The following is a 22121-nucleotide window of genomic DNA, read 5'->3' as shown; positions in this document are numbered from 1 at the left end:
TTAGAATCAATTCTCTTAGGAGGTTCTCTGGAATGACTTGATTTGGTCTTCCTCTAACTCATTTCAGTCTTTATCTGACTCATTTCTTCTTTTTTGTCAAGACCACCGAGGCTTTTCATAATTTCATGTACCTAGTTCATCTTAGAGTTAACTACTTCGATTTTGGCTGACAATCAGGTATTGAATGCATTGATATTCGAGAACAGCTGAAAATTGCTACTCTGAATTTGTCCACCGAGATTAGATGCAGAATTAGTATGCATCTTGTGAACATACTCTAGTCTCATGAATATGTTCATGATGTGCTTGGAGAGAAAGGAAACTTTCTTGAGCATCTTTTCATTGAATTTTTCTATTGCAGTGTAAGAATCTAGCTGACCACGCTCCAAATTTGTCAGACTGGATGAAATTAATATCAGTCTGGCATTGATGTCATCATGAGGATTAATTGGAATTTTCATATCTGGATAATACATTCCTATGAATATCTTTGGATCCAGTTGGAGGAGTGATGGCCAATGAAAGATCTGGTGCCTGGCTGGATGAGGAATGGCCTGCTTGGTCGAGAAAAAAATTGGCTCAACCTGAATGGCTCAACATGACTGTCTTATTCAATTGCAACATTATTTAGCATAGTCACTGCTTGCTTAACCATCTCAACTTCTGGCACTATCACTACTACCTCATGCAAGACTACACTCGTCATAATCTCGGTTGTTCTAGTCATCACTGCATCTTCTGACAAAATTATTTCATGTTCTAGCACATATGTTTCTTGCACAGTCTTAGGAATCTCAAGCTGCTCGATAATAGAATAGAACAAGGACATAGCCAAGATTTTAAAATAGGGTGGGCTGTACATTGAAAATGTAAATATTGTTTAATATATTTTTTAATTTTTTGTTATATTTTGTATAATATGAACTAGATAAATTTTAAAAATCATCTTAAGAATTTAATATATCAAGATACATGATAAATATCATTTATAATAATGAACTTTTTAAATAAATTCATAGTGAAGTAAGTAAAAAAAATTGAATATACATATAACATTATTCATTCAAATAAAAAAATTGAATATACATATAACATTATTCATTCAAATAATTTAGTTATACAATTTTGTATTCTAATAATTATCACTTAATTTGATTATTATTTAGTATTTATATATTTTTAGTTTATTCAATATATTTATGTAAATACATACTTGTGTGTGTGTGTGTATATATATATATAAAATGAGTGTGTAGAATTAGAATGAGTAAATATATAAATTAAGAGAACCGCATAGATATAGAATAAGCTCAAATGCTAGATTATTTAAAACTATAGAAATCCATGTATAAAAATTTTGCTCAGTGACTAAAATTCCTAAAACGCATAACCATATATACACATTAATCCCGAGATTAGGCTGAGGTAAAGCCTACCATAGCCCCTAGGAGAGAAGGATGGCAGTTCACCTATTACTTCATCATATTGTTGTTGTGTGATGAATTAAACAAATTCATTCACATTTGCTAGAGATTTCTCTAAATGGTGGAGATGCAACTGATTAGGATTGTTGAGGAGGAGGAGGATTCATAAAGGATTCAGGGGGCGCACTGCCTGAAGTCTCAACACTTGGGATCTGTAGAGCTGCTTCGACAGGTTTTTAAATTAAAGAAGAGGGATATCGAGATGGTTCTTGAACTGGTTGTGAGACTAGTAAGCCTGACTGCTCAGCCGCAGGTTCAACTCGGTTCTCTGAGATTCGCTGACTTGATGTATCAGTAACCTTCTTCTTGCGGCCGATGGAGTTTGTATGACCAACATTATGCTCATCTTCCCACACTTTCATCTTCATCTACTTATATCAATTTTAAAATTAGGATTTCCTTATATATTTAAACTGAAAAATACGAGTAAATTTTTTTTAGATTTTATTTGTTCTATAGCAAAATGAAAATAGATGTATGTATGGATGTATGAAAAATAAAAGCATATGCTGTTATTGCAAGGCAAGGCTCACGCTCTATCCAGTGAGGTTCACTAGGCAATTCACATATTTAATGTGAATTTTACCAAAATATTGTGCACATAAAAATAATTAAAAAGGATATTAAATGAAATTTATATAAAAAATTAATTATTAATTAAATCCAATGCTTGTTTAAAAAAAAATCCAACGCTGGATTTTGATTGCATTTAAAAACAAAGAAAAAGTCGTTTTCAACGTATTGCATTATTTTAGTGTAAAATTAACTTCAAAACAGCTCAACTCCTACAAAAAATATAAAATTTAAAATAATAAAACATTTCTTTAATTAGATCTAAATTCNATTTAAATAATTACTATATATAAATAAAAATATTGATGATTTAATTTAATAATAAATATATTTACTACTCAATTAGTAAAAAAAAATTAAAAGAAAAACAAAAATAAAAATACCACGCCATTTCTGATGCTATTCTACGTCAGTTCATTCTTCCTCGGACACATGTCCAAACAAAATATTTATCGCAGTTAAGCCATATTTCGTAGTCACACTGTTTTACAATACCAGATTTGAAGAACGAGGATAGCAAGCAATTAGGGCTCTGACTGCTGCTATTCTACGTCATTTGGTCGGGTAAAAGTTTGAAAAACCTTAGCTTTATGTGTTGATTTTGTTTTTGTGTTTTTGTGTTTTATATGTTCAAGTTCTTGTGTTGTGGATCATTTGATGTCTTTCTTAGTTTTTGGAAGAAATTAATATCTGTGCTAAACGATGCTCTAGGATCAGAATGCAGAAATGGGCGGGTTGGTTGCCTTTTTTGAGAAAAAAATATGTTTATAAATTTTTATGAGTAATTTTGCTAAAAATGCGAATTTGTCCAGGATGGATTGCGCCGCCGTGCGTGTACCATTTTTTTTTTCCTGAATTATCGGGCCTGTGCATGATGGGATTTTGATCTCTTTTCCGTGCTATTTTGATTGGTAACTGAGTTCTACATTTTCTATTTTATCTGGGTTGGCTGTTAAAATGAAGGACGAAAGCATTCAGATTGATATCAATGCAGATAAGAAACTAGAGTGGATGCTGCGGACAACGATGGCGGCCAAGATTTTATTAGTAATATGCCGGAAAGTATTATTAGTCAAATTCTGTCCCTCTTGCCCACAAAGGATGTTCTGCGAACTTTTGTTTTGTCCAAGGATTGGGAGTACAAGTGGACTGGGATTTACAATATAAACATCAATGATGTGGACCTTTTGTTACTTAGATCGACTAGGAAGACAAGTGTTGTTAACTGTGTGGATAGAATTTTCATTCTTTCTCGGAATTTGAATTTAAGGAGATTTGGCTTTTTGTGTCACCAAATGTACAACACGCGTCGCATGATAACATGGATATTTATTGCATTGATGAGGAACGTGGAAGAATTGGAAATAGTTTATAAGTGTGAAGGTGTTGTTGTACCCCGTTGTTTTTCTATTGCATCAGATTGACAAGCCTTAAAAAAATTGGTTTTCCAACCTCAAATTTCTTTATCTTGGTCAAGCTGAATTTCTAAACGAGCATGTTCTCAAAAACAACCAACTGGTGTTTAATTTTCCGGTCCTGGAAACATTAAAACTAGAGAGTTGCAGATTGTTGAAAGTGACTTTTTTCTATGTACAAAAAAACTTGGATCTTCCTGACAGTTATCAGATCAAGATTTCCAGAGCCAAACTTGGGAAGTTTGAATTTCATGGCAGTTGTCTAGAGAAGTTTGATCTAAATGCATATTCCGTCTTTTGTGCAACAATTGATTTTCATGGATATTCACTCGATCTTCAATGAATTCGAAAAAATGGATTGAATGTTCATCTCTTATTGAAAAATTGCTCAGGCTTAAATCATCTGCAATTACCTGGTGCTATGGTGGAGGTCAGTTTGCCTAATCCTGTTACACTCATTATATTACATGGTTAGCATATTTTATTTTTAAAATTGTCTCTCTCACCCAATAAATGAAAACCAATTGATATCGTGTCTCTATCCTGCTTTCACTGTTCTTTGGCATCTGGGACCCAACCCAAAAAATTGATGTCAAAAATATAGAATCAATGCTGGAGAATTTTGAGACTTAAAGGTTGCATTTGGACTTGAGAGAAAGATTTCAAATAACTCCATTATTTGGGGATTTGAATTGAATTGCATTAGTTGTCCGATGGTCTAAGTATGTTTCAATTTTCAAACAAAAGGACAGTTGGAGAGTTTGAGGTTTATAATGTCTCAGTTACTTTAATATTTGAGGTTTTATTCTTTCTCGTAATTCGAATTTAAGGAGATTTTGTCTTTTGTGCCACCAAAAGTACAACACATGTCGCATGATAACATGGATATCTGCTGCATTGATGAGGAACGTGGAAGAATTAGAAATAGTTTATAAGTGTGAAAATGTTGTTGTACCTCGTTGCTTTTTCTATTGCACCAGATTGACAAGCCTTAAAAGAATTGGTTTTCCAACCTCGAAGTTCTTTATCTTGCTCAAGCTGAATTTCTAAACGAGCATGTTCTCAATAACAACCAACTGGTGTTTAATTTTCCGATCTTGGAAACTTTTAAACTAGAGAGGTGCGGATGGTTGAAAGTGAATTTTGTAGAAATCCACGCTCCATCCCTAACTAATTTCTATGTACAAAAAAACTTGGATCTTCCTGATAGTTATCAGTTCAAGATTTTCAGAGCCAAGCTTGGGAAGTTTGAATTTCATGGCAGTTGTCTAGAGAAGTTTGATCTAAGTGCATCTTCCGTCTTTTCTGCAACAATTGATTTTCATGGATATTCACTCGATCTTCAATGAATTCGAAAAAATGGATTGAATGTTCATCTCTTATTGAAAAATTGCTCAGGCTTAAATCATCTGCAACTACCTGGTGCTATGGTGGAGGTCAGTTTGCCTAATCCTGCTACACTCATTATATTACATGGTTAGCATATTTTATTTTTAAAATTGTCTCTCTCACCCAATAAATGAAAACCAATTGATATCGTGCTCTATCCTTCTTTCACTGTTCTTTGGCATCTGGGACCCAACCCAAAAAATTGATGTTAAAAGGTAGAATAAATACTTGAGAATTTTGAGACTTCAAGGTTGCATTTGGACTTGAGATAAATATTTCAAATAACTCCATTGTTTGAGAATTTGAATTGAATTGCATTAGTTGTCCGATGGTCTAAGTATGTTTCAATTTTCAAACAAATGGACAGTTGGAGAATTTGAGGTTTATAATGTCTCAGTTACTTTAATATTTGAGGTTTTATTCTTTCTCGTAATTAGAATTTAAGGAGATTTTGCCTTTTGTGCCACCAAAAGTACAACACGTGTCGCATGACAACATGGATATCTGCTGCATTGATGAGGAACGTGGAAGAATTGGAAATAGTTTATAAGTGTGAAGATGTTGTACCCCGTTGCTTTTTCTAATGCAACAGATTGACAAGCCTTAAAAAAAATGGTTTTCCAACCTCAAAGTTCTTTATCTTGCTCAAGATGAATTTATAAACGAGCATGTTCTCAATAATAACCAACTGGTGTTTAATTTTCCGATCTTGGAAACTTTTAAACTAGAGAGGTGCGGATGGTTGAAAGTGAATTTTGTAGAAATCCACGCTCCATCCCTGACTAATTTCTATGTACAAAAAAACTTGGATCTTCCTGAAAGTTATCAGATCAAGATTTTCAGAGCCAAGCTTGGGAAATTTGAATTTCATGGCCGTTGTCTAGAGAAGTTTGATCTAAGTGCATCTTCCGTCTTTTGTGCAACAATTGATTTTCATGGATATTCACTCGATCTTCATTGAATTCGAAAAATTGGATTGAATTTTCATCTCTTATTTAAAAATTGCTCAGGCTTAAATCATCTGCAACTACCTGGTGCTATGGTGGAGGTCAGTTTGCCTAATTCTACTACACTCATTATATTACATGGTTAGCATATTTTATTTTTAAAATTGTCTCTCTCACCCAATAAATGAAAACCAATTGATATCATGCCTCTATCCTGCTTTCACTGTTCTTTGGCATCTGGTACCCAACCCAAAAAATTGATGTTAAAAGGTAGAATCAATACTTGAGAATTTTGAGACTTCAAGGTTGCATTTGGACTTGAGATAAATATTTCAAATAACTCCATTGTTTGAAAATTTGAATTGAATTGCATTAGTTGTCCGATGGTCTAAGTATGTTTCAATTTTCAAACAAAGGGACAGTTGGAGAATTTGAGGTTTATAATGTCTCAGTTACTTTAATATTTGAGGTTTTATTCTTTCTTGGAATTCGAATTTAAGGAGATTTTGCCTTTTGTGACACCAAAAGTACAACACGCGTCACATGATAACATGGATATCTGCTGCATTGATGAGGAACGTGGAAGAATTGAAAATAGTTTATAAGTGTGAAGATGTTGTTGTACCCCGTTGCTTTTTCTATTGCACCAGATTGACAAGCCTTAAAAGAATTGGTTTTCCAACCTCAAAGTTCTTTATCTTGCTCAAGCTGAATTTCTAAACGAGCATGTTCTCAATAATAACTAACTGGTGTTTAATTTTCCGATCTTGGAAGCGTTTAAACTAGAGAGGTGCGGATGGTTGAAAGTGACTTTGTAGAAATCCACGCTCCATCCCTGACTAATTTCTATGTACAAAAAAACTTTGATCTTCTTGATAGTTATCAGATCAAGATTTCCAGAGCCAAGCTTTGGAAGTTTGAATTTCATGACAGTTGTCCAGAGAAGTTTGATCTAAGTGCATCTTCCGTCTTTTGTGCAACAATTGATTTTCATGGATATTCACTCGATCTTCAATGAATTCTAAAAAATGGATTGAATGGTCATCTCTTATTGAAAAAATCCTCAGACTTAAATCATTTGCAACTACCTGGTGCTATGGTGGAGGTTAGTTTCCTAATCCTGTTACACTCATTATATTATATGGTTGGCATATTTTATTCTTAAAATTGTCTCTATCACCCAATAAATGAAAACCAATTGATATCGTGCCTCTATCCTGCTTTCAATGCTCTTTGGCATCTGGGACCCAACCCAAAAAATTGATGTTAAAAAGGTAGAATCAATACTTGAAAACTTTGAGACTTCAAAGTTGCATTTGGACTTGTGAAAAAGATTTCAAATTACTCCATTGTTTGGGAATTTGAATTGAATTGCATCAGTTGTCCGATGGTCAAGTCTGTTTTCAATTTTCAAACAAAAGGACAGTTGGAGAATTTGAGGTTTATAATGTCTCAGTTACTTTAATTTTTGAGGTTTCACTTTTTCTCGGAATTCGAATTTAAGGAGATTTTGTCTTTTGTGCTACCAAAAGTACAACACGCGTCGAATGATAACATGGATATCTGCTGCATTGATGAGGAACGTGGAAGGATTGAAAATAGTTTATAAGGTAATCTCCAACCCCTGCTCTAAAATGGCATTTCACGCCATTTTGGTACAGGGGTATTCTCCAATGGAGCTGCGCTATTTTCAAAATAGCGCAGAATAGCGCAGCTCCATTTCCCTCAGCGCCAAATGTGGCGCAGAGGAATATTCATATTTTTTATTTTTTTGTATTCTTTTATTATAAATATTTATATTAAAAATTATAAATATTATTTATATAATAATATGATATTATTATATTAATTTAATAATTAGATAAACTTAAATAATAGTATAATATTTATTATATAATTTAAATAATTAGATATTTAATCATAAAAATTAAAATATTTAATTATAAATTGATTTTATAATAATTTTATAATTAAACATCTAACACACAAATTTATTGAATAAAATTTAAACATTAAAGTACACAGTTAAAATAAAAATACGAATTCGAATTCAGATAATTTAAACGCAAATATAATAAAAAAATAAACAAACTAAATCATCAGTAATTTGGAAAATCGAATCCGGATCTAGATCCAGATTCTCCAAAATCACCAAATTAAATATATCACTAAATTTTAAAAATATACATTTAACAATTAATAAGAAAAAATTTAAATAAATAAAAAAAAAGAATATTTCGAGAATATTCTTTTTTAGATTAAGATTTGAAGTAGATGAGTTCGAGATGAATATTGTATTTGGTGCAGAAACTGCACTATTTTAAAGTAGAGTTGCTTTAAAATAGAGTTTTGGGTTGGAGATGGCCTAAGTGTGAAGGTGGTGTTGTACCTCGTTGCTTTTTCTATTGCACCAGATTGACAAGCCTTAAAAGAATTAGTTTTCCAACCTCAAAGTTCTTAATCTTGCTCAAGCAGAATTTCTAAACGAGCATGTTCTCGATAATAACCAACTGGTGTTTAATTTTTCGGTATTGGAAACGTTTGAACTAGAGAGGTGCGGATGGTTGAAAGTGACTTTTGTAGAAATCCACGCTCCATCCCTGACTAATTTCTATGTACAAAAAAACTCGGATCCTTCTGATAGTTATCAGATAGAGATTTCCAGAGCCAAGCTTGGAAAGTTTGAATTTTATGGCAGTTGTCTAGAAAAGTTTGATCTAAATGCATCTTCCGTCTTTTGTGCAACAATTGATTTTCATGGATATTCACTAGATCTTCAAGGAAATAGAAAAAATGAATTGAATGGTCATCTCTTATTGAAAAAATGCTCAGGCTTAAATCATCTGCAACTACCTGGTGCTATGGTGGAGGTCAGTTTGCCTAATCCTGATACACTCAATATTTTACATGGTTACCATATTTTATTCTTAAAAATTGTCTCTCTCACCCAATAAATGAAAACCAATTGATATCGTGCCTCTATCCTGCTTTCAATGCTCTTTGTCATCTGGGTCCCAACCCAAAAAATTGATGTTAAAAAGGTAGAATCAATACTTGAGAATTTTGAAACTTCAAGGTTGCATTTGGACTTGAGAAATTGATATCGTGCCTCTATCTTGCTTTCAATGTTCTTTGGCATCTGGGACTCAACCCAAAAAATTGATGTTGAAAAGGTAGAATCAATACTTCAGAATTTTGAGACTCCAAGGTTGCATTTGGACTTGAGAGAAGGATTTCAAATAACTCCATTGTTTGGGAATTTGAATTGAATTGCATTAGTTTTCCGATGGTCTAAGTCTGTTTCAATTTTCAAACAAAGGGACAGTTGGAGAATTTGATGTTTATAATGTCTCAGTTACTTTAATATTTGAGGTTTCATTCTTTCTCGGAATTCGAATTTAAGGAGATTTTGCCTTTTGTGCCACCAAAAGTACAACACATGTTGCATGATAACATGGATATATGCTGCATTGATGAGGAATGTGGAAGAATTGGAAATAGTTTATAAGTGTGAAGGTGGTGTTGTACACCGTCGCTTTTTCTATTGCACCAAACTAACAAGCCTTAAAAGAATTGGTTTTCCAGCCTCAAAGTTCTTTATCTTGCTCAAGCTGAATTTCTAAATGAGCATGTTCTTAATAATAACCAACTGGTGTTTAATTTTTCGGTCTTGGAAACGTTTAAACTAGAGATGTGCGGATGGTTCAAAGTGACTTTTTTAGAAATCCACGCTCCATCCCTAACTAATTTCTATGTACAAAAAAACTTGGATCTTCCTGATAGTTATCAGATCAAGATTATCACAGCCAATCTTGGGAAGTTTGAATTTCATAGCAGTTGTCTAGAGAAGTTTGATCTAAGTGCATCTTCCGTCTTTTGTGCAACAATTGATTTTCATGGATATTCACACGATCTTCAAAGAACTAAAAAAAATGGATTGAATGGTCATCTCTTATTGAAAAAATGCTTAGGCTTAAATCATTTGCAACTCCCTGTTGCTATGGTGGAGGTCAGTTTGCCTAATCCTACTACACTCATTATATTACAAGGTTAACATATTTTATTCTTAAAATTGTCTCTCTCACCCAATAATTGAAAACTAATTGATATCGTGCCTCTATCCTGCTATCAATGCTCTTTGTTATCAGGGACCCAACCCAAAAAATTGATGTTAAAAAGATAGAATCAATGCTGGAGAATTTTGAGACTTAAAGGTTGCATTTGGACTTGAGAGAAAGATTTCAAATAGCTCCATTGTTTGGGAATTTGAATTGAATTTCATTAGTTGTCCGATGGTCTAAGTATGTTTTCAATATTCAAACAAAGGGACAGTTGAAGAATTTGAGGTTTATAATGTCTCAGTTACTTTAATATTTGAGGTTTCATTCTTTCTCGGAATTCGAATTTAAGGAGATTTTGCTTTTTGTGCCAAAAAAAGTACAACACGTGTCGCATGATAACATGGATATCTGCTGCATTGATGAGGAACGTGGAAGAATTCGAAATAGTTTATAAGTGTGAAGGTGTTGTTGTACCCCGTTGCTTTTTCTATTGCACCAGATTGACAAGCCTTAAAAGAATTGGTTTTCCAACCTCAAAGGTCTTTATCTTGCTCAAGCTGAATTTCTAAACGAGCATGTTCTCAATAATGACTAACTGGTGTTTAATTTTCCGGTCTTGAAAACGTTTAAACTAGAGAGGTGCGGATGGTTGAAAGTGAGTTTTGTAGAAATCCACGCTCCATCCCTGACTAATTTCTATGTACAAAAAAACTCGGATCTTCCTGATAGTTATCAGATCAAGATTTCCAGTGCCAAGGTTGGGAAGTTTGAATTTCATGACGGTTGTCTAGAGAAGTTTGATCTACGTGCATCTTCCGTCTTTTGTGCAACAATTGATTTTAATGGATATTCACTCGATCTTCAAGGAACTAAAAAAAATGGATTGAATGGTCATCTCTTATTGAAAAAATGCTCAGGCTTAAATCATTTGCAACTACCTGGTGCTATGGTGGAGGTCAGTTTGCCTAATCCCGCTACACTCATTATATTACATGGTTAACATATTTTATTCCTAAAATTATCTCTCTCACTCAATAAATGAAAACTAATTGATATCGTGCCTCTATCCTGCTTTCAATGCTCTTTGGAATCTGGGACCCAACCCAAAAAATTGATGTTAAAAAGGTAGAATCAATACTTAAGAGTTTTGAGACTTCAAGCTTGCATTTGGACTTGAGAGAAGGATTTCAAATAACTCCATTGTTTGGGAATTTGAATTGAATTGCATTAATTGTCCAATGGTCTAAGTTAGTTTTCAATTTTCAAACAAAGGGGCAGTTGGAGAATTTGAGGTTTATAATGTCTCAGTTACTTTAATATTTGAGGTTTCATTCTTTCTCGGAATTCGAATTTAAGGAGATTTTGCCTTTTGTGCCACCAAAAGTACAGCACGCGTCGCATGATAACATAGATATCTGCTGCATTGATGAGGAACGTGGAAGAATTGGAAATTGTTTACATGTGTGAATGTATTGTTGTACCCCGTTGGTTTTTCTATTGCACCAGATTGACAAGCCTTAAAAGATTTGGTTTTTCAACCACGAAGTTCTTTATCTTGCTCAAGCAGAATTTCTAAACGAGCATGTTCTCACTAATGACCAACTGGTGTTTAATTTTTCGGTCTTGGAAACGTTTAAACTAGAGAGGTGCGGATGGTTGAAAGTGACTTTGGTAGAAATCCACGCTCCATCCCTGACTAATTTCTATGTACAAAAAAACTCGGATCTTCCTGATAATTAGCAGATCAAGATTTCTAGAGCCAAGCTTGGGAAGTTTGAATTTCATGGCAGTTGTCTAGAGAAGTTTGATCTAAGTGCATCTTCCGTCTTTTGTACAACAATTGATTTTCATGGATATTCACTCGATCTTCAAAGAATTAGAAAAAATGGATTGAATGGTCATCGCTTATTTAAAAAATGCTCAGGCTTAAATCATCTGCAGCTTTCTGGTGCTATGGTGGAGGTCAGTTTGCCTAATCCTGCTACACTCATTATATCACATGGTTAGCATATTTTATCCTGAGCATTTTCAAGATTAAAAAATGCCCAGGCTTAAACACTCATTATATTATTATTACATGGTTAACATATCCAAATATCATGTGGATTATCATTTGACAAGAAGCATGTGATACTATACGAAAATAATGATGCATGTGTTGCTCAAATAAAAGAGGGATACATAAAAAGCGACATAACTAAACATATTCCTCGTAAGTTCTTCGCATTCACCCAAGAACTTGAGATGAATAAAGATATTGATATTCGTTACATTCAATCATGTAAAAACTCATCATATCTCTTCACAAAGCCACTTCCTACGACAATATTCAGAAAGCATATATATAACATTGAGATGCGCAATCTACGAAATTTGTGAAGAAACGTTCGTGTTAACATGAGGTGGAGTTTACGTGACTGCACTCTTTTTCTCTTACTATGATTTTTATCCCAATTGGTTTTTCCTGATAAGGTTTTTAACGAGGCAGTATAAAATACGTAATGAAGACAATCATTGTATCATGATCATCATCACAAGAGGGAGTGTTGAAAAATAAGAGTTGTGTTGAAAAATAAGAGTTGGAATATTTGAATGTTGAAAATAAGAGTTGTAAATATTGAAAATTAGTGTGTGATGATGTATGTAATTATGTATTTATTTTTGAATTATTTCCAAAGAAATTCTATAAATTAGTTTCTCAATGTGTGAAAAAAAATACAATTGAGTAGAGAGAAAATTTTATAAAGTGTATAGTTTGATATATTTTGTGAGTTTGAGATTTTTACTTTTTATCGTAAATTTTTACTTTTAACAAGAAAAAAATTTTCTCCGCTGAAGACTCTTGAATCTTAGACAATATACTATGCAATAATTATAGCAAATAAAACAATTTCAAAACAAATACTACTAATGAAAACAAATATTTATTTTTATAAAAACACATGTAAAATTTAAATCATGATTTGTATATCCAATAAACTCAAATTAAACACAGCAACAGTCAAAATTCTATTTCGCACCAATTTTTTTTATGCGAAAATATTTTTTGGCCCAGGAAATTGTCTTTTATTTTTTGGTCAATTAATATTTCTGTTTTTAATATGTTCTTGTGAAAATTCTGAAAAATACAATAAATTCTGAATTTCAAGTATTTTGGTTCATCTATCACTGGAATATTCAACTTTTTGCTGAAAAATGCTAATTAGATGATGATTAAATCACATTTTGGTGTCGCAAGTATTGAACGGTTCTTGTGAAAACCATAGAAGTTAAAACTTGTAAAATTTGTTTGACTTTTTATGTTGATTTGCTTCGACAAAAAAATTGAATTTTCTGGTGGTAGATGGACCAAAATTGCAAAAATTAATAAATTTTTGTACCAAACAGAAAATTGAAAAGTTATATAAACCAAAAAGGAAACAAGACTAAAAAATTTATTTTCCATTTTTTCATTTTCAAAAACTTCAGTTTTAACCCGCAAAAATACTAATTGAAGACAAACTTTTTTTCCTCGATCTCCTCCTTCCCACTAAAATTCTGAATCGAACCATGAAATGCCTTTAAATTAAATATTGAAATAATATTGTATCTAACCACGTAAATGCTTTTAAATTATATTATATCCATCCCCACGATTAATTTCTTGTTCAAATCAAGTTTCAGGAAAGTGTGATTCTCTCCTGCATGAAAAAAATATACATTTGCTTTGCGTAATCTTTTCAAAAGCTCAAGGAAAGCAAACTTCTGGAAATTGAGAAACGAGAGTGAGTTTATTGGAGAAAAGAGAAGTGAAGAAAGCAAGAACAAAAAAAAAAATTAATGGGAAATTGAGGTATTATGGCTATCGACTTCATATTAAAAGAATTTGAAAGAGAAGACTAATAAAGTGTAATATCACGCCTTTTGTTAGAGTTTTTCTCAACAAAATCACGTTTCTACGCATCTATGAACATGATAAACAATATGCAAAAACATATCGAGTGTTACCTTCGACTATCGAATAATTTGTAAGTATTTTGTTTTTCTTCGATTGAAGTCTTCTAAGCACTCCAACTCTCTGTAGATGATATGTTTTTGTTCTTATGAGGTGTGTGCTTAGGGACCTCATTTACCGCTATTAATGGACATTTTTCATACTATCAATGAGTTGATCGGGAGCTCGAGAGTCAAATGAAGAGGCGCATGCGTGTCTCGATTTTCTAAAGTTGAGGCGGTGTATGTACCGTTTGTCAAAAAAATGCAGGTTTATAGTCGTCACCATTCCCTATACATTTATTCTTCTTTTGATATGGGCCATTTTTTCTTCACCATTCCCTATACATTTATTCTTCTTTTGATATGGGCCATTTTTTCTTCACCATTCCCTATACATTTATTCTTCTTTTGATATGGGCCATTTTTTCTTACATTATCCGACTTGGCCCATACATATCTTGTTTACCATAGGAAAAAACAAAGCACATAAATCATGACTATATGTCCTCTAAGGCATAGTTTGGTACACATGATAGAATAAACATGTGATATATAATATAAAGATAAGTTAATGATATATAAGATGTATGATATTATATTTAATGTTTTGTATGATTTTAATAAGAGTGATTAAATTTATATATTAGATTGTAATGACAAAATTAACCTTATCATAATAAATTTTATAATTTCAAAGTTGTTGCTTGAGTTCATATTTCTTATCTGTTTATGTGCCGACAGTGCTTGCATGATTTATTTATTTTTACATAATTTTATATATTATATAATATGATAATTGAGCCCTTGATTTTGTGAGTCAAGTCAAATATCAATTTTTAAGGTTAATCGAGTGATACTAATAATTTTATTGAAATTTACAAAAATCATTTATATAATTATCATATTATATAAAATACAAAAATAAAATAAAAATATTTATTTGATGGGACGGCGAAATGAGAGAACGATATGGTTTAAGATTTTTATATATTGAGGGCAATTAAATCATTTGTGGTGTTTTTTGTCATTAGATTAAAATTATCACGTGTCATAAAAAGGATACATTATCCTTGTATAAAACTATTTATCACGGGTATCATGGGCTTTCTAAAAAAGTACCAAACGTGGGATAAGGAGGATTATTTATCAATCTCTCTTTTATCTCGTATACCGAACTATACCTAAAAGCGAGTATTATCTTCCATGTATTACAATACATTGTGTATATCAAATCTGTATAACTTAATGAATAAACCTTATGTTTATTCGAGGTCCAACTTTATTGTTATTTCTAGAATAAATGAATATGTGCACAATTAATATGAGAAAATATCACATCATAGTTTCATTAATTTGTTCTAACAACAAAATTACATTAAGGAACTAAGTCACATTCTTTTTGTATGATCATTAAATTTCAATGGTGGCATGCCTTTTGTCAAAGGATCTGCAGTCATCAATTCAGTGCTATTGTGCTCGATAATTAATTTTTTTATCTTTAACATGTTCTCGTATGGCTAAATGCTTAACGTCGATATGCTTGCTTCGGCTAGCACTTTTGTTATTTTTAGCCATAAAAACAGCAGCTTTATTATCACAATATATTCTTAATAGCCTAAATATAAAATCCATAATTCTAAGCCTTGAAATGAAAATCTTCAACCTTATACCATATGAGGTTGCTTCAAAACAAGCTACAAACTCAGCTTTCATAGTGGAAATAGCAGTCAATGTCTGCTTTGCATTCCTCCAAGATACAGCTCCACCACCTAGCATGAAAATATATCCTAAAGTGGATTTTTGTGAATAAATACAGTCAGTATAGTCTGAATCAGAGTAGCTTATTACTTCCAAATTCTCAGTTCGTCTGAACATAAATATATAATATTTGGTCCCTTGAAGGTGCCTCGTCACTTTTTTTACAGCTTTCCGGTGGTCTAAACATGGATTACTATCTTTCCACCATTGACGACTTCTATAGGCTCTGCCTCTATCTCTATGGGCTCCTCCTCTTCCGGCTCCTCTTCCGTCATGTGTCCTTAATGCCTTGGACTTTACACGTCTTATTGTTTCCTAAGAGAACTAGCCCTCCTCTGCTTCTGTTAAATCTTGGAACCAAGTTTTTTTAGGGAACGTGTGGAATGAGCATCCAATGTCTAATATCCACTCACTACTAGGTTCCTGATCTACTATCACAAAGGCTTCCGCTGAATCATTTCCTTCAGAAGCAACAGCTGCCTCTGCTTCATATCTTGAGGCCTGTTTTTCTTTTCTGGGCACTCCCTCTTGAAGTGCCCTTCCTTGTGGCATTGAAAATACTTAAATCTTGATTTCCTCTTCGATCTTGACCTGTCTCTTGATCCCTTGTATGTTTTTTTTTGTGTGATTTAGGAAGAGCATTCAATAGCATGAGTGCCTTATCTTCTTCTTCTAGCTTTATCTCTATGTTTTCTAGAATATCGAGAACTTTTACGAAATCATCAATCGACCACCTATGCTTCTCCCTTCCCTAATCTTAAATGAGTATAGACGTTGTTTCATGTAGAGTCGGTTTGGCAGAGACTTAGTCATATAAAACTTTTCCAATTTCAGCCACATGGCAGAAGCTGACTTCTCCTTAGCTACTTCTCGTAGTGGTTTGTCTCCTAGACATAGGATGATGGCACTTTGTTCTTTCAGAATATCTTCGGTCTTGACTTCTCCTTAGATACTTCCCATATTAGTGCTTAAAGATTCACGCCCCGCTTTAAAAGCCCCAATCAAACTTTGTTGAATCAAAATTGCACGCATCTTGATCCGCCACAAACCAAAATCATTTTTCCCAGTGAATTTCTCGATATCATACTTCATTGAACTCATCGTATGGGTTTCGGTTCCAACAGACTACGCCACTTGTTATAACAATTCACAATCAACGATTTTTTACGCACATATCAGCTCCTCTACTTGTTGTTTACAGCTGATATACAAGTGACCAAGACCACACACACACACACACACAAGTTCTGGGCTAGAGATTATGTGACAACAAAACAAATCGAAGAAAGACAGAGGCACAACACTTTTACGTGGTTCAGCAATGTGGTTTACATTCACAGGATAGCAGCAATCTTTATTGTCAATTACAAATACATGCCAAAGATAAGGAGTTACTGACTAGATTTCTGTCTTCAATCTGTCTTCTAGTTCCTCACTTATTCTTGCTATGATTTTTCCTTCTTTCTTGCTTCTGTATTTTTAGAGAGTTATTGAGAATTTTTCGAGAAGTATGTTATTCTTTCTCCTGCCGCTGGACTCCTTAAACATGCCTTGAGGACCAGTCACCTGAAGCTCCCTCCCCCAACTATTGGTTTCCTCTTATTCTTAACCTTGTGAGTTCTCCCCATCAACCTACAACCAGTGATAGCCCGACACATTTGTTATGGCCAATAACACTACAAAAAAAATATGATTTTAACGGCGAGATTTTCTGTCGCTAACAAATTATCGACAATTTTAGTGACGGAAGTTAATATCGTCGGTAAAGTCAGCGTCGCTAAATTTAGCGACGTTTTTTTCAAAAACCGCCGTTAATCAGCGTCGGTTTTTTAATATGTCGCTAAAATCGTCGACGGTGTTGTAAAACTGTCGCAAACAAAACCAAAACCGTCGCAAAATTTTGCAACTAACCGCTTTATATNATAAAAGATCTGGCTAATTTATTGAATTGAGACCAAACTTTTACAATTAATAAGATCAACAATCAAAACAAGTCAATTTACATGACAAATTTTATAATTTCACCTTATTTTATTTGGTAAGAGTACCTCTTTACTGAGTGTATTATGGCTTGGTTCTCTTCAAACTCACCTTCAGTATATTAGATATTGTTGGAAAATTTTGATGCTTAATGAATGAAAATTAAGTAAATTAATCAATGTATTTGATTGGAAAAATTCGAAAAGAAAAACGAAGCTTAATGAACGAATATTAAGTTCGGTGGTTTTGAATTAAACTCGCAACGAGTTCATCAAATGTAGAAAGAACTTCAAACGAGTAGTCGGAACATGTAAGGCACGAAAAAAAATGAAAAAAAAATTAATTAATTCACGTGAACAGTCGGGTCTGCGCGCATGTGCGCGCGCGCGTGCAGGGGCGAGAGGGTGTCTACAGGTCTTCATGTCCCTTCGAATTTTCTGATGTTTTTTCATTCCCTTGGCATTGTTTGATGATTGTGGTCAGTTACAATGGCCAAAGGACATCCCTATGAATAAAAGATCATGTCTTTTCACATGAAAAACATTAAATGTTTGATTTATTGAAAATCAAAACACATACAAAAACATACACATCATTTGCATATCTTCTTCTTCCTTCTTCAACAAGATAGAGTTCCTTCATTTCCTTGTGATAGAACTTGAATATTTGAGTGCTCATTATTCAAGTGTTGTAGTTGTATCTTGGGAGAAGATTGCCACAAACTCTAGCACATTGTGAGGACAAATTCTTCTTAAGGACAAAGTGTTCAACACTTGCGTCTACAAAGCCATTATTTTTGTTTTCTTCTTACTTCTCCTCTCATATTTGAATACCACAAACAACAAATATTATATCTCACACACACACTCTCATATATAATATAATATAATATGTCATATATTTTTTATTTGATGAGATGACGGATCTTTTTGGTTCCTAGCTCCCATCGCCCACTCCTTCTAAGTGAAAATTAATGTTTACTTGTACTATAATATTTATTCGAATAAATTGATGTGACGTCATAAATATACACTTTTTGCTTAACGAACTTTGACCACGACTCGTGTGTCGATTAACTTCAATGGAAAAGTTTTATATATTATTATTTTTTTAATCATGACATTTATTGGTCTGCCAATTGAATCTTAAATTATTTGTACGACTCTTTGTTGGTCTATTTTCAGATATAGAATATTCTGTGTTTTTATTTATATTTCAAAAAAAAAATTAAAATATTAATGCATGATATATATATAGTATGTATCTAGTATATAACTTTCACTTCTTATATCAATATTGTCAATATCCATTAGACATGTTGATCCGATCTATATTTACAAAATAAAATAATACTTTTGACATAAGAAATAATATTTTGTCATGAACATGGTCAGATTAGAAATCCGTCTCACAAAATTGACTCGTGAGATTATCTCATATGGAGTTTTTGTGTATTACATTTTTTCACTTCATGCTTAGTAATCAACTTATCAATTAATTTTTTAACAAAATGTTTTTTTTCGAGATCATACGTATTTAATTAGAAAATCGGACGGTTTTATTATATGGAATCGAAAGAAGGCCCGATGACGATATAAAAAAATTAAACGAAATAGTTAAGCAAGAAGGTTGTTGAATAACATAAATTTAATAACATCGACAATAGTATAAATATGAAAGGGATGAGCAATTAATTCTCTTGATCCATGACTTCTCACAAAAGTAGGGTGGTCCAAAATAATCAAGGAATTTAGGGTCACATGCATCTCTATCTAGAGATCGTAATTTTCCCTACGGGTTTGGAGTCCCACTGGGAAAACTCGAAACGGAGATGTAGATCTCCGATTTTTTTGGGTTTATTAAGTTTTGATTTGAGAAGATCTTCGAATCCGTTATCGTCTTGTCATATTAATATTTTTGAAATGGGGATGAGGGCAGAGATGGAAGTTGATCTCCGAAGTTTCGGGTTTGGGGATTCCCCGAACCCGAAAAAGCAATCCCAGAACCAGAAAAAACGGGAATTGGGGCGGGTATAGGGGTGGGGATGGAATTCGGAGATGATGATGGAGATGACAAAGCCGCCCCCGGCTCATTGCCATCCCTATCTCTATCCAACCCTATATAAATTAAATTAAAATACCGTTTGGAAAGCTCAACTGTTAATTACTTGTAATTATTAAAGGCATTAACTCCCCAACCATATAATAAAATCTAAAGTTACAATTAAGCTTTGTCAAGTAGCCAAATTTAACCAAATTAAGCCATCATTAGCTACAATGCAAATTAGGCCTACTAGGTTTCCAAGTAAGTTGTATCGATTCGGAGGAAGAGACTCGAAAAGTTTTATGTATATACTTTATTCACTTAAAAAAATGGCTTTTCTCTTAAAATTTAATAACTTTATACTATTTATTTACGAACTTTATACTATTTATTTTTCTTGTGACGAAGGATTCGTTTGGACAAGTACTTTAAAAATGTTTTTAGTGTTTAAGCAATACTCCATAAAACAAAAATAATCTTCAAAGTAATTATAATAAGTACACGTGGAGTAATATAATTGGATGATGAATCCAGGCAAGCATATATAAGTTCTCGCTTGAGAATAATTTTAATGATGGTATAATATAACCCAAATTAAGCTTAAAAATAATGATTAATTGCTTCACTTAAAATATAATCTTGAACAAATCAATTATTGTTGAAATTAGAAATAGTAAATAAATAATGAGAAATGATTTTTTTTTAAATAGAAATAGTAACTAATATTTTGTCAAATATTGATAAAATTTACCAAATAGTTGCCACGGATGATTATTTGTGTACGATGTAATACAGTTCATAAATTGTATAGTTTGTAGGACGAGATGATAAATGATTATACAATTAATCGAAAGATAATGATGGTATATTTATTTTTTTTACATCTAATTATTGCAAAACTTAGTCAAACGGTAAAGTTATTTAAAGATTTTTTGAATATTGTCTTTTACACCGAATAATACGAAAATATTCATTTTTCATTTTAAAATTTTTTATATTCGGCTCGTCCGACTTGTACAAACAAAACAATTAAATTTACGTCACATGAAACAAATATTATATCAAATTTAAATTATTCACTCATATAATATTATTTATATGTAGATTATATATGTTTTATATATAACACAAAATATATCATAAATGAGTAAATTAAATTAATTACGTAAAAAATATTAACCGTCGGACAAAACCCCGCAAAACGCGGGCTCTCGAGGATTGTTTCACACGATTCATCGCGCGTACGACCACGCTCACGGCGTGTATCGATTTCTACGCCTGGAGACCCTGATTGAGCGGCGAGTGGGGGGCAGCGCGTGGGACGAGGCTGTATTATTTTTTTTAGTTATTATTGTTTGAACTGAAACGACAATGATCTTTACAGAGGATTTTTACAGGCTGTTTAGCCCGGGAATCAGGAATCACCACTCTCAAATGACTATTGCCACTCTCCCTCCACTTACATTGACTCTATCATCCATGGATGCAAGCTAGAAAATAAACATAAATTTGGAAATACCCATAATTGGGCTAAAGTTGTAAATCTATTATTTTGAAGAACTAATCTAATACTATTTTTTTGAGTAATTTTGAAATTTTATGGGAGCACACAAAAAAAATGAATGAATAATTTAAATAAAACACGTAAAAAAATTTATCAATTCTGATCTGTCAAAAATTATTTTTATCTATTGATTTGTCAAAAATTGTTTTTATCTATAAGATCCGTCAAAAAAAATTAAAACTTCTTCAATCATCATTTCCTATTCTACAAATTCAACTAAATTTAGGTCATATATAATTCTATTCAATTAGTACGGTCATATGTACGTAATAGCATAATGTTTTTTATTTAGATTTTCAATCATTTTCATCGTAAGGTATTGTTTTAGATTTTCCACCCAAATAAATAATTTACGACAATGGAGATAATTTTAATAAAAATTATTTAAAAACTCTAATTTCAAGATAATTTATACACGCTTTTTATAGAGAGAGAGTACATACATCATTATAAGGAGGATACTTCTTTCAAATATTTGTCCTCTCCCTAATCCACGTCATCAATCAAATATTTCTCTATTCAAATATATCATATTTCACAATCAAATATCACACCAACCAAATATTTATGGGTCACACTGTCACTTTAATTAATATTTTATTTTCATTTAAATAAAATCATTTCACTACTTTAATTACTTTTACATATTATTTAGTATTATATTTTTATTGAAATATAAAATTAGAAAATTTATAACGATTATTTTTGAATAACTAATTTGTAAAAAAAATAAAAATTAATAAAATTAAAAAATTTATATCGAACTATACAAAACTAAGAAGAGTGGGTCGAGTTATACAAATTATGAATTTTAATTTCTTAAAAACTTATGTATTTATAGACTAAAATTTGAACGTTACCCAACGTTCAAAACCCAACTATCCTAATTGATTAGAGAAAAGAACGTTGTGCAGATTCTATACAAATTAAGA

This window comes from Primulina huaijiensis, chromosome 2 (assembly GCF_012295235.1).
Source record: "Primulina huaijiensis isolate GDHJ02 chromosome 2, ASM1229523v2, whole genome shotgun sequence".
Taxonomy (NCBI): Eukaryota; Viridiplantae; Streptophyta; class Magnoliopsida; order Lamiales; family Gesneriaceae; genus Primulina; species Primulina huaijiensis.
This window is presented reverse-complemented; position numbering follows the sequence as displayed.